Source organism: Pelecanus crispus, chromosome Z, assembly GCF_030463565.1.
Source record: "Pelecanus crispus isolate bPelCri1 chromosome Z, bPelCri1.pri, whole genome shotgun sequence".
Classification (NCBI taxonomy): Eukaryota; Metazoa; Chordata; class Aves; order Pelecaniformes; family Pelecanidae; genus Pelecanus; species Pelecanus crispus.
The window spans coordinates 49,086,188-49,100,058 of NC_134676.1; positions in this window are offsets into that span (position 1 = coordinate 49,086,188).

The window sequence follows — 13,871 nt, forward strand, 5'->3', positions numbered from 1 at the left end:
CTATGTGTGAAGAAAAGTATTTTTCTGATATCCGACAACAGGCTTAACAGATGTTTTTTCTTTCACCACTGATATTCACTCTGAAGGAAAACATGAAGAGGATCTTCAGTTCACTGGAATGTTTGGTGTAATTCTGAAAAACTGAAAAAACCTAAAAGAATATTCAAAAGTCCAGGTAGCAGCAAACTGACATCCTGCAGTGAAAAATAAAAAAAATGCACCAGGTCTTATTAAGCTTAAATGTCAGACACAAACACTTGATCTGAGAAGTAGCAAAACATGCAGAAAACAGATATTTCATTTCTCCTACAATTTTCGGAAAAATACAAAATGTATACAGCGCTGTGATACACAATGCCCATCACAAGCCATATGGCTCTGTTCTATAAATTGATCTTTGCAAAACATCTTTTGGATGTAGGACAATACACTGCATTATAAACAAATTCAGACCAGAGAAGTTGCATAGTGCAAAGTTATTTCTCAAACAAATGACAAACTGCAGCACAATTTAAAGGAAAAAGCCTATGGAATTCCTTCCCTCTCCCATGACTAAAGGCTGCAGTATACCAAGTGCAAATACAGTGAAACAGCCAGCTCAAATACAGGTATTTCATTAGTATATTCATGACACATTAAATTAAGTCAGCACCTCTTATCCCAGCAGTGATGAGTAATGGCAATGTCCTAGTCAGTGTAAAAGCAGGTTTCTAGTGATCTGCGGAATAGCCTTTCATCACCACACTGCGAACCTGCTACAGCATCCACACAGCATTCATTCCTCTCTTCATCCTCCTAGCATAGCCACAGCAAATATACACACCATAGCCTATTTTTACATGTCTCTACTGCCCAGGAAACCCTATTGCTCCCAAATGGCTCTCTTCATTAGAAGCGGCTAGCGAAACTGCAAAATGTGAATGAGATTCTGTGCGTGTGAATGAAAGGGCTGGCTAGCATCCCCACATTTCTGTGAATGAAGCGAGGCCTCGCAGCCTCTGCCAGGCAATCCCTTGGGTGCTCACCAGCCCAGCCAATACCAGCCGGCTTTGATGACTCATTCAGCAAAGCCTTGCTAAATAGTGGAAGATCCCATTTCGAGCACAGGCGGCACCTTTTTTGCAGCAACACCAGAAAATGAAGCTGGCGTCTGAGCGGATGAGAGTGGGTGGCTAAGCCCCTGTGGAAGAGAGGGTGTTGCCGGAGAAATGCACGGGGTGTCCACAGGGGTGGCAGGTGAGGAAAAGCAAGAAATCAGATCTGGGTTTCTCCCCGACATGTTCATTCAGCCGGTTCATTTACATCCAGGATGAGAACATGAATGCGCACATTTCGTCTGATGTTTGATTGCTCTCTATGTGCACCAGCAGATTCACAGATTTTACAGGTCTGCCTCCAGAGACCCCCGATGCAAAAAAAAAAAAAAAAAGCAAAACAAAACAAAACAAATCCAAAAAACCCACCACAACACAAACCAAAAAAAAACCCTGCTTGGAAAAAAATGCATATACTTATTTACCCTATTAGCAGAGTAGATATTTAAAAACAGTATAAACATCAATCTACTGAAAAAGAGGCACAGGAAAAGCTACAGGATAAAAGCTTCCCAGAGCACCAGCAAAAGGATTAGTTTCTGACACTTCTTCACTGGACACAGAAACACTACCAAGACATCCAATAGATGTTGAGCTCTCCTGGAAATCTGACATTAGATGTTGCAGAGGAGTAGTAGCCACTGAATTACCCAGTGCTTGAAAACTGGTGCTCATTTCAGTGTCTGACTGGGAACCAGTCTCCTTTACAAATCTGTCTGTAAATTGGGAGAAATGAACATTTTAAAACCCTGCTTTTCATAGTTCTTGGGACTAGAAAAGGTGGATAATTTTGCCCTACAGGCAGCAGGTTCAAATCCAACTCCAGGAAATATTGAACGAAATTAGAAGACCTTGTAATAGGCATACACTGCAATTAAAATTAGGATCTAGTTAATTCTAGCTATTGCCAGAGCATTATAATGTCTTTGGCATTTCCAGCAACATGCCTATAGCTTGTACGCTGACTATACCACGCTAGCCTTAAACGAGCTTGTTACTACTTTTATCATAGCACTACTGACAGCAAGATACTCAAACTGCCATTTCTCTCTAATCTCCCTGTCTGCACCTATGGTAGGTCAGCTAGTAAAGTGGGTCCAAGTCGAAAATGAGCCTTTTTCTTTTCTTTTTGCAGGGATATGAGCCAAAGACTGCCACCATGGGTAACAAATGGCCATGGAACAGTGAGTTCATTGTTGACTCAGTAATAAAGTAGCAGGTGGACATTCAGTGTTGATAAATGCAAAATAATACATAATCCTAGCAATATGTACACAGTGAGGGGGTGTACACTGCCTCTGACAAAATACAGCATTTCTTATGAACCACTGGCAATTTTGGCATCTCTGACCGTTCCCTCTTTTTTGGATTTTTTTTCTCCATTGTTTTTTCAGTTCTGTTTTGTCATGGATCCTCCTCTCACCCTGATGCAGTCCATGTCTCATGTGACTGTTCCACCTTTTCTCCCTCCAAGTGGCTCTCAGGGGCTTATCCTTAGCTGCCACCTTTTTTCCTTCTCTATCTTAATTACCTCTGCAGCCTGTATTTCAGAAGCAAGTAAGTTTTATTAACAGCAAAGGGTAGGGGAAAAAAAGACACTGGTGGGCAAGATTAGAGGGAGGAAAGGGGAGAAACTACATTTTGGTTTCCATTGTTAGGATGAGGTTTAAAGGGATTTAAATTGCTGCAGATGCAAAGGTAGAAGGCATCGGCAATACACAAGTGAAAAAGATGTGATGAAGATGGTGTTATCACCATAAAGACGAAGCACAGGCAAGACAACTGCTACGTTCCATGACCTGTAGTAAGAAACTATCCTGAATGACAAAAAAGGTGATTTTCAGTGACCCATATTTCAAGAAATATTAATCATATAATCAGAATCAGCAAAAATAATTAATTCCACTAGCAGACTGTGGTTAAATATATACTCTATACAAACATGTGCTAGAAACTGTTAAAATTCTGCTGAAAGACTATTTGCATTTCAACAGCTTCTGCCCAGTGGCAGTAGGATTGTTTGTGGACTAAACTGAATTTTTAAAAAATGAGCATGAGAAAGACAATGACTTTGGGGAAAAACAAAATCCAAACTGAATTTGGGTTAGCTAAGTTATAAGAAACAGTGAATATGTCAGACAATGTTGCTATGAGTTTTAATTGCAGCACACAAAAAGTAGCCATAGGGCCATCATAGTTGACATTCCTCTTTACAATAAACCCTAAACAATTAATGCTACTATGATGCAGCATTAACCATCAGCAAATAGGATGCTATTCCTCACATTGTAATCTGATGGACACAAGGGTTAATGCTCTGCTTTAGTAAATCATCTTGCAGAATCTTTAGTATCACAAATGGTTGATTCCTCACATAAAAATATAGCTTTTCAATAGTACAAAAGTTTCTAATATCCTGTGGGGACATTTCTTCTCTTGATTAGTTAATTGAGAAGGGAAAATAACAGCTTGCTTTGCACCAGCTAGATATGTACCAGAAATCTCTTATCCATATATTAATCAGCCTATTCCAGCTTTATTTATGTGAGACAACCTCCGAGTATGGAGTTACAGACAAGCAAGGTAACAGCAAGACAAGCTAAAAAGCATTATGATCTAACATTCTTAAGAAGGTATGTAGTTATTTTAATAAAAAAATTCTAAGTAATTTTGATTTATCTATTCTGTTTGTACATACTTAATACATCATATTCTGTCTTCCTCTGTGTCTCTGGTATACCTGCACACAGAGCTCAGTCACATGCTCCTGCGATTTCAAGAGAGACTTATCACATAGCTGATAGAAATATTCAAAGACACTTAAGTTTCCGTCACTGTCATTAAAAAGAGCCATAACTATATACCTCTACTTCAAACATTTTGCAGGAAAAAACCATATGCTGGGCTCACAACACTTAGATTTTTTTCCATACTGGGTGTTTGAGTCAGACCTCAGCTTACTGTCCTATGCAAAAAAAAAAAATCCCCAAATACCAACAAAAAAACCCCCAAGGCCTGTAAGCAAAGGCTATGGTTCTCCCCTAGCAAAAAAAAAAAAAAAGACCCAACAAAAAAAAACTATTTTAACAAATTCTAGTTGATTGATTTCAACAAAAAACTGCTGTAAACTGCCCCCATCTTCCTTTCATTCTCACCCCTTCTCTCTCACCCGATCAGAGTTTTGCTGTTTCCGTGGCAACCTTATTGCTAAGGGTGGGCTGCGCCAGTAAATGGGAGCATTATTTGCGGCTTTGCAAGTTATTTCTCTGGAAATTCACATTGTTGGAAGTATTACTGTTCAAAATCAGTGATCATTAATCATTAATGATCAACTTCTGACTTATTTTACATTGGTGGAATGTAAAATTAAGGTCTGAAATGTGCCTACAAATTTCTGTGCAGACGCTTAGGTTTTGAGCCAGAAGCTGACCCTAAACAAGGAGGATGTTTTTTCTGTTAGCTGAAAATACTGAAACAATTTTGTATTAAGACACGTACACCCTGTGAAATATGACATGAAATATTTGGAAGAAAATGAAACTTGTAACTCCTTCTGCTCCATTAGTGGCTCCTGGGGGCCTATTGTTAAAAGTCAGCGTACTATAAAAGTTTGGAGTAAAGATGGTCTGAGCTAATACCCAAATCCAAACATGACACTAAGCTTTTGCAAGGGAGAATCAGACATGAGAGTGCATTAAAATCTGCAAACCAGCACTAAATCAACTTTCTAACATGGGACCTGCTCTTACAAAAACCCAAATTTTTACAGTAAATTATTCCTTTCTCTAAGCCAGCCCCTGAGGTGACAAAGCAAAGTAGCAGCAGTAAAATAGGGCTGTATTTTCCAAGTACAATCTAAAGCTCAGCCATGTCTGTGTGGCTGCCTGCACCTACCACAAGCCCTTTGTAGGCTTTCTTTCTCCCTGTCCCAAGCTACCACCAGCCCTCTGCACCAGGATCCACACTCCAGCTGGAGCATCACCCTGAACAGGGACTCTGCTTCCCCAAAAAATCCCTCCCAGTCATGTTTTCTTCTGTGTCCACAAACTATCAGATGGTTGACAAACTGTACTGTATTGTGAACAATGTAGTAAGAGGCCCATAACCTTCTCTCTGGTCCTATGATGCACTCATACTGATGGAAATGACAGTTCTTCTGGGCATATAGGAGTTAATGTCCAAGTGTCTCCAAGTGTTTTTACTTTAAACAATCAGAAAAACTGGAGATTTGGAGGAGAAAGTAAATAGCAACCTAGTCCACTGCCAAATTATGCAAGAATTCTTTCTGCTGTCTTCCTTTGATGGGGAGCCAGTCAGTTACTTACTTGTTAACCCAGTGTCTTTTTGGTTCTCATTCATGAGATGCATTTAATAATTCAGTTGTTCTCTTTTCTGTTTTGTAGTAAGGTGTCTATTTGTGTTCTGGTGGTTCTTGGTGGGGTGTTTTATGTACTTTCTTTTTATTCTGTTTATACCTTATTTTCCTAGGAACGGTTTGCAAAGTTGCTTTAAAAAAACTGTATATGAAGTTCTAACTTCATGAGTTTCCTATTGATTTCAACAGGAGTGGAATTTTATTGCAGGTTTCCCAATCCAAATGCAAGTATGGGAATATTAATTGTTTCTGAATTTTTGTACAAGAATTCTTAGGTAAACTGATTAAAATGTAGAAGAATACCTATGAGGTATAGGTTATTAAAATAAATGATATTTCATTGGTTGCCATTCAAAAAGTATGTTTAAGAAAATGTAAATTGTTTTATTTATATTTTCCTTTTTACAGACATGAGAAAAGAATTTATTACATATACATTATACGTACAGACATGTGGTTTACCACCACAAGATTTATAATGCAGTACCTACTCTTTATTAGGATAGCTAAATACTGGCAAGAAGAGCAGCAATGGAAAGGATGATGTGAAGAAATGCACAATGCTCTTTTTTGTAGCTTTTGGCATCAGGCAGGGATAACTGTACTTTGTGTGAGCAGACAACACTCTATTAAAAATATCAAACTTTCCCAAATCCATATGTTCCCCCTCCCCTAATTAAAAGGGTATAATCAAAATTGTAAGAACCGAAAAACAACAGGGAGTATAAATGGCCATCTTCGTCTTACGTTGCACATCAGACCAAAATTCTGGCAGTACATGTAGCGATTTGGTGGCAGTAGCAGAGCTGTTCAGCCTGCTCTCGCCCTCCTGTCACTGACTGCATCGCCTTTGCTGTGTTGCCATTAAATGCATGCTGTGAAGAACAACACAGAAAAAGTGGTTGTCTTTTTCAACCAGATCAGCTCTAGACTCTGATTCACTAAACGAACTGAACTGAAGGCAGAGCAAGGGTAGGAATAAGCAGTCATGGACTGCAAAGTGGGAGAGAAAAATGTATTAATTGCATAAGCCAGGACAAATACCTAATACCCACCTGCATCACCTTCACCCTGAAACACAACCCACTAACTTGTGCCACCAAACTGTACAGACTTTCTTGGCAAATGAAGAGTTACACGCTGTGCTGTATTTATAGCTAAGCCACTACCCATCAGCGCTTGTACTGAAAGAATTCTGGCAATTCTGCAGCAGTGGATAACAGCGCCGGTAGAGGTTATTCGCAGCAGCACTCATCCCGGTGAATTCAGAATGTGGGGTACTTCTGCATTATTTGTACAAACTGCTGGTATGAATCACTGTACCTGTTTACACTAATGCTGCTTGTTATTTGACCTGAAGCGATGGTTAACTTCTTTCTGGGTACAGTCACACAGAAGAGGCATCCGCAGACACCTGTATATGTGCATGTGCACAGGCATGCACACATGCATGCATGTATTAAGGATGCATTCTTTTTCTCTGCTAGGTTGCTTGCCTTCCTTACATTTGAGTCAGACTACCTAGATACGACAATAGGTACGGCAAACAAGGTGGCCAACCTGCAAAAGACCTGGTAATGAAACAGGGGTGGGTGGCAGGATTTAAATAGCTGTTTGAATGATCACTTACCTGGACTGAAGTTTACAAATTCCATTGCTAGTAATGTGAGGAAAGGCAAGAAGTAAAACAGCTGCAGATGAGAAGACTGAGAAACTCTGTCTTAAGCTCCATGGATTGAAACAGACCAGAAGGCAGGCAAGCATCCTTCACTCTAAAAAGAACTCCAAGATTAAAACATGTTTAGAGTGGCAGAGGAATGGAGACAAAGATGTGTGTACTACTCTACTGTCATCCACAGCAACTTGTGTATTTCCTTGCTGTAACAGAAGTATATAGTGACTTTTTCTCTAGGTACCCTCAGAAAATCTGTTTTGTTTGCTCAAGCAGGACAAGTCCCTGAGAAGCTTCAGTACAATTAAGGTTGAGAAAGGATGGAAACTACTGGTATTCTGAGGGTCAGCAGTTCTCCAAAGGACTTTGGGCACATAAGCCAAGACTAGATTTCAGTAACAAGACAGACATGTAGCAAGGATGTACAGCAGAGAGGCTGGAGCCAAAAATTTGGTCAGAGCTCGAACAGAGAAGCAGAAACTGAAGCCCACTGGCCAAGCACAGCTATTTCATGGCTATCCAGGTCAGAGGAGCTATCCCAGAATGGGAGAAAATGGTCAACTATGAGGGTGTGTTGAGAAATGCATACAGCAGTAGCCTGACTCCAGAGTTGCAGGGTGCTTACTGAGAACTGGGCTTCAGCGAAGCACTAGTGCCAGCACGAAGAGGGGAGGAGAAATGCCGCTGGCAGAGACACTGACCCCAGCTCCCAGTTCCAGAAGAAAGAAAGGGAAAAGGGACATTGAAGTCACCATGTGGCCTGAGAAGGCCTGTTACAGCAGTAAGTAAAGCAGAAGGAAAAATCCTACTAAATGGCACTGAAAATAATCAGCCTTACTACCTGCTGGGAACAGTAGCACTGTTATCTCCAGGTAGTTCAACAAGTTTAAGCAACAGCATACCTGCGAGACTAACTGAACACTATCATTACAGTCAACATGTTAGCATTGTATAAATGTTGATTGTCTGCTGCTATTATTTACTTTGACTGGGATAGGAAAGAGTAAGGATCTATACTGTTATGAAATTATTATGTGCCCCTGAAGCAACCTGTTAAGCCTCTTCTCTAACAGCTATTACTGACCACCATGAACTGCAATTACCCTTAAACTAATATTTTATTTTCATATGACTAGCAGCAGTTTATCTCTCTAGGGCTACCAAAACAATGCCATAGCGGTGCTTTGTCCTACTAAAGCTGCTAGTCTACCCAACTGCAAGAAACTATACCAATAAAAGCATGATTTTGCAAATAACATTGTGTAAATACTAAGAGCCTGCTTTTGCACAGCACCTGACCAGCATATGCCTGACCAGCATATCTAGACTGGCAGAAATCTGTTGTTTAGATACAAGCATTAGGATTGCCATGTGGCTACAAAATCCTTAAGTACAATTAAACTAAAAACTCAACAGTTAATGCCAAAATAAGTCTACTGCACAAAATTTTGTATCCGAATAAATATACATGTCTGTCTCCTGTGCAGTGACTCAAATATCAATGTGAATGTTCACAAACAACCACGATGATAGTCTAAAAGAGAAAAGGAAGATATTAGTAGGTTTCAGTATAGTGATGTGTGGGTAGATGGTAATGCTCCTGGACTGATGCCCTTTCTTATCTTGCCAATAGCATTTTAATCTTGTTTTAATATTTTTGGCCAAAACAAAGGTTTTTTAAGGAAAAGCAAAAGAATGCGCTCCTAGAAAAAAATTCCTATATGCATAAAAAAGCAAAAATTATATTTAACTGCTCTATACTACTTATTTGTAACTCTTCCTAGCACACAGACACTTTCATCATGTGTACACACACAGCCATTCTGCATAATAAACTTTCAATCACACAAAACTAACACCTGCCCTCTGCTGTCCAAGATGCAAAAGAAGCTCAAAGGAGCTTTTCCTTTCTACAGAGCACATTAACTCTCCCTAGAGCATTAGCATCTGCGGGCAGCTAAATCACCAGCCTGAAAATCACACCTAAAAGAGGGAGTAAGGAGAATGAAAAACTTGTATCTGTCCCTGCCAGACTATGTTATGGCAGCAGGAAGTGAGCGTGGGCCATCAGAAAGTAAGACCACAGGTTAATCCTGTTTAAGAGAGCAGCAATGTCCTGCCTGCCTATCTCATCTGTTCAAAAGCATACTGCACCAACCAGCAACCCTATTTCAATTGCTGCTTCAGCTTTTCATGCTTTTGAAAGAAAGCAGTCTATAAAATGCCACCAATAGATAAACCATCTTCCTCAGCCTTGAGGGAATCCTTTGCAGCAGAAATGATGTTTCCATCACTTAAGGAAAAGGATGGATATGTACCGCCAGGAGTGGTGATGCACAGTGAACAGAAGCATGAGGTGTGAGCAGTGTAGGGAGGATCACATGGCTCATCTTTCTGTAATTTTTAATTATGTCCACAAAATTATCTTATAGCTATGAACCAGCAAACAGATCAAAAGGATGACTAAAAAAAGAGGTAAATTCTTCATAACATAGAGAGTAAAAAATAAAGAGGCATTTTTCTATTCCCTACAACAAATTTTCCCTTTTATCAGTTAAGTTTTACTTCAAGATAACAAAATTTAAAACTTCTCAGCACAGCAGAGGCCCAGAATATTATTAATAAACAGTGGGTTGAACCATCAGAATATTCACTTGGCATCACCAGAAATTTTACTAAACTTTACCAATAGGAAAATATTCTTTAAGGGTTGTTAAGTGCCTTTTTGAGAAAGCTATTTATTTTCTAAACCATCATTAATTTGTTTGTTTTGAATAGAACTTTGGCCAAAGTAAATTAAAATTAGTTGCTAGGAAACTACCATAAAAGTGTCCTTTACTTATACACAGTGACTATCAAATTCATGACCTTTAGTCTGGTTCCCACTCCTTGGTTACTTCTGTAACTGCTCGGTAACTCTGTAACTCTATCCGTGTCAATCAACAGTTCATTAAACCACTGACCAAATTCAGCCAACAGCTACAAAGAAGGAGAGCTCTCAAAGCTGTTAAGTGACAACACATTCATGGAGTAAGCAGGTAGGGAAAAAGGTGAAATTCTACCCATGCCTCCAGAGAGGCAGGCAGCATATTGTTAGCCCATGTTTCTTAAAATCTAATGCTTTTAATAAACATGCTTTACGTATTATGGGGCCGTTGGTTGATAAATCCAACGTGAGCTGGCAATGTGCGCTTGCAGCCCAGAAAGCCAACCGTATCCTGGGCTGCATCAAAAGCAGCGTGGCCAGCAGGTCGAGGGAGGTGATTCTGCCCCTCTACTCCGCTCTGCTGTGGTGAGACCTCACCTGCAGTACTGCGTCCAGCTCTGGGGCCCTCAGCACAAGAAGGACATGGACCTGCTGGAGCGGGTCCAGAGGAGGGACACAAAAATGATCCGAGGGCTGGAGCACCTCTCCTGTGAAGACAAGCTGAGAGAGTCAGGGTTGTTCAGCCTGGAGAAGAGAAGGCTCCGGGGAGACGTTATAGCAGCCTTCCAGTACCTGAAGGGGGCCTACAGGAAAGCCGGAGAGGGACTTTTTACAAGGCCATGTAGTGATAGGACAAGGGGTGATGGCTTTAAACTGAAAGAGGGTAGATTCAGATTAGATATAAAGAAGAAATTTTTCACTATGAGGGTGGTGAGGCACTGGAACAGGTTACCCAGAGAAGTTGTGAATGGCCCATCCCTGGAAGCGTTCAAGGCCAGGTTGGATGGGGCTTTGAGCAATCTTGTCTTGTGGAAGCTGTCCTTGCCCATGGCAGGGGGGTTGGAACTAGATCATCTTTAAGGTTCCTTCCAACCCAAACCATTCTATGATTCTATGATTATCAGAGATATTACCAGTATAGCAAAACTTCACAGATAATGTCAAAGACATTGGCAATATAATCAACATGGTCAGCAGGAATTGTTTTGCTGTCATTGTATTGGAGAAAAAAGACTTTGTATTATGCCATAGAGCAGTGTTTATGTTTAGGAGTAAGAATGATTTTTCTAATGTAAATTTGGAGCTTCAGACCAAATCCTCCTTTCTCTGAAATCCTGAGACTGTTCACATGCCCTTAATCTATCTCACAAACTATGCCAGCCTACCTTTCACTCTTATCTTTGTGCAGACTGGGATAAACCTGTCATAAATGCTTAAAAGAATCATTTGATGGTACCTCGGCACACCATGGTACTTCTGTACACTTGTTTTTATTATGGTTATCTCTGTTAATATCTCTCATGCTAACACTCAAAAACTTAAAATCTGAGTTTGCCAACTTCCATATACTAAAGTAATTAGAACCAGTTCAGTTCATCTATCAAAGATCCATCTCACTGTCGTCATGATTACGACCACTAATTAGAATACAAAACTCAGGCTTTCTCAGTATTTTGGCAAATCTCAACCACTAGTCCAGCTGTTCAGTTGCACATTCATTTCAATAGCACTAAATATGACACTATACAATTTGCAGTTTACCAGCAGGCTTGAAATAAGCTTAATCCTAATATTTACAGTTAATAATTCCTAGAACAAAATGTAAAAAGGAGCTGCTGTTAATATCTATTCTAATCTTTCACATAACACAGGGAACAGGTCTTCTGTGAATTACTTCTTCACTGGACCACTGTGTTACTTTCAAGGAAAATATCTAGTGTTTATTAAAAATTCGGAGAGGCTGTCACAACTCTGGGTAAATTGCTACTGTAATCAGTCACCCAATTGTTTACTGTTTATAAGCATAAGCACAAAACAAAACCACCTCACATTACACTTTCAAGTCTGTTCTTAGCATGGGGAGATAAATAAGGTCTGTATCAGGTGTAGATTTTCTAGGTACCTCTTAAGGCTTAAATCAATCCATTAGTAGCTACCAGTGCTGGGCATACTCCTACATTATGCAGCCTAATGATACAGACAGACTGCCATGATTCATGCAGTCCAGTCAGATAATACAGTAACATTTTTCAACAGAGCAAGGGTACAATCTACAGGCAAAACCACACAAATTTCTCTGTGCTATTCTGGATCCTGATTATGGACCCCAGGAGTAACAATAGTCTGCCATTACTTCTAATTTTGATACACAAGTGTGGAAGCCCTCCTTAAATGAAGAATGAAAAAAATTCTGAGCCTGTGCAGGGCACTATTGCCAGGAGAGTGCAGGGCAAGGGGAGACAACATACTTAGCAAAAATGAACTGCAGCAATGTAGTCTAGTATTGGCCTTTCTAGCATTGGCTTATAAAATGCAGCCACAGATCAAATATTTTTAATAAACAAAATGTTCACATGAAAAATAATTCTTCTGTTTCTCTGATGATCTTGCACTCAGATCAAGTAGACAAAATGTCTATATATTTATGTACATATATACACATACACACACAGACAGTCTCCCTGCCTTTCTCTCTATACAACCAATATAAAGAAGCAGTTTATTTCTAAGGCTCTTTTTCTCTTAATGTATATTGATATACTGACTCCTACTAGGTGTAGAGTTTTGCTATAATTTGAGTACATTTTATAAGGACCAAGGAGCAAAATGAGCAGACATCTTATGTAATTCAATTTTTTCTCATCACTGTGTAATACTGTATGATGGGCAACTATGCACATATTTTGGCTTGTTAACTAATGTTGCTTTCCTCATTACCTGACCATTCTCTCATGACAATGCATTTTCATTGCAGAATGCCAATGTCAGTATTTAGAGCATATCACACTCTTCAGTGTTTAAAGACTACCTGTTAAAATTAGCAAGAATATTAGACCAATCTTAATTTAAGACATCGTTAGATTTCAAAAATATGTAGCATTTAGGGATGCTGATTTTTTCCTGTTAACTGGAAGTCATATCACTTCAAAATCAACATTTGATTCCATGAGATATTCAAGTGTACTTGATATGGAGATCGGTTCTGGTGTTTGTAGGGTTAACCTGCTGAGTCGTGACTACTTGTAACTGTCAAATTCTCTCCAAGGATAAATAATTAAAGCTTCAGGAAGAATAAGCACACAGGAAGTGGTGGAGACTGGATGTACGTAGGTGTTGAGGGCATTCATTTTTATCCAATCGCTGAATAAAAAGCACATTATTCATGCAATCTTGTTCATTCACTGCTACGTGACCTGCACCACAATAGAAGACTGCAGCATCCAGTGCTGAACTGAACTGCATTCGAGGCAATGAGGAGAGGACTCTAACGGTTTCAGCACAGAAGAGCAAAATGCTATACTGTAGGTGTATATGCAGCCTTTGGCTAATGCTATAGCTCTTATGACTAATGCTGGAACAACACAAAAATACTGCTTCTCGTAGGATTTTTTTCTTTGGGTGCAATAAAGATAGCAAATATTAGCCTTAAAGTGAAATGACTTTTTCACTTTCTCTTCAGCTTAGATCTCCCATGTGTTATTAATGATCACTTCCAGATGAAAAAAACCAAACCTGTAACAAACAAAAATACTAATTGATCGGCAAAAGCAAAACAAATGCAATGCATTGTAGTATCTGTGGTACAAAACTTTTGAAACAAAATATTTCAATAAAGTGAACACTGGAAAGTGTAAAATGTACAGCAAAGCAATCTTAGCTGTCAAGCTCAAAAAAACCTGTTGTGTGTTCCTGAGGGTTTTTAAAGCACAAGAACAACTCCCTGCTCCGAAATAGATTCCTTCGCCTTCACATTCCTATTTCTGTCCCATGTTTACTCACTGAGAATTCTATCTTTGGCTTGAT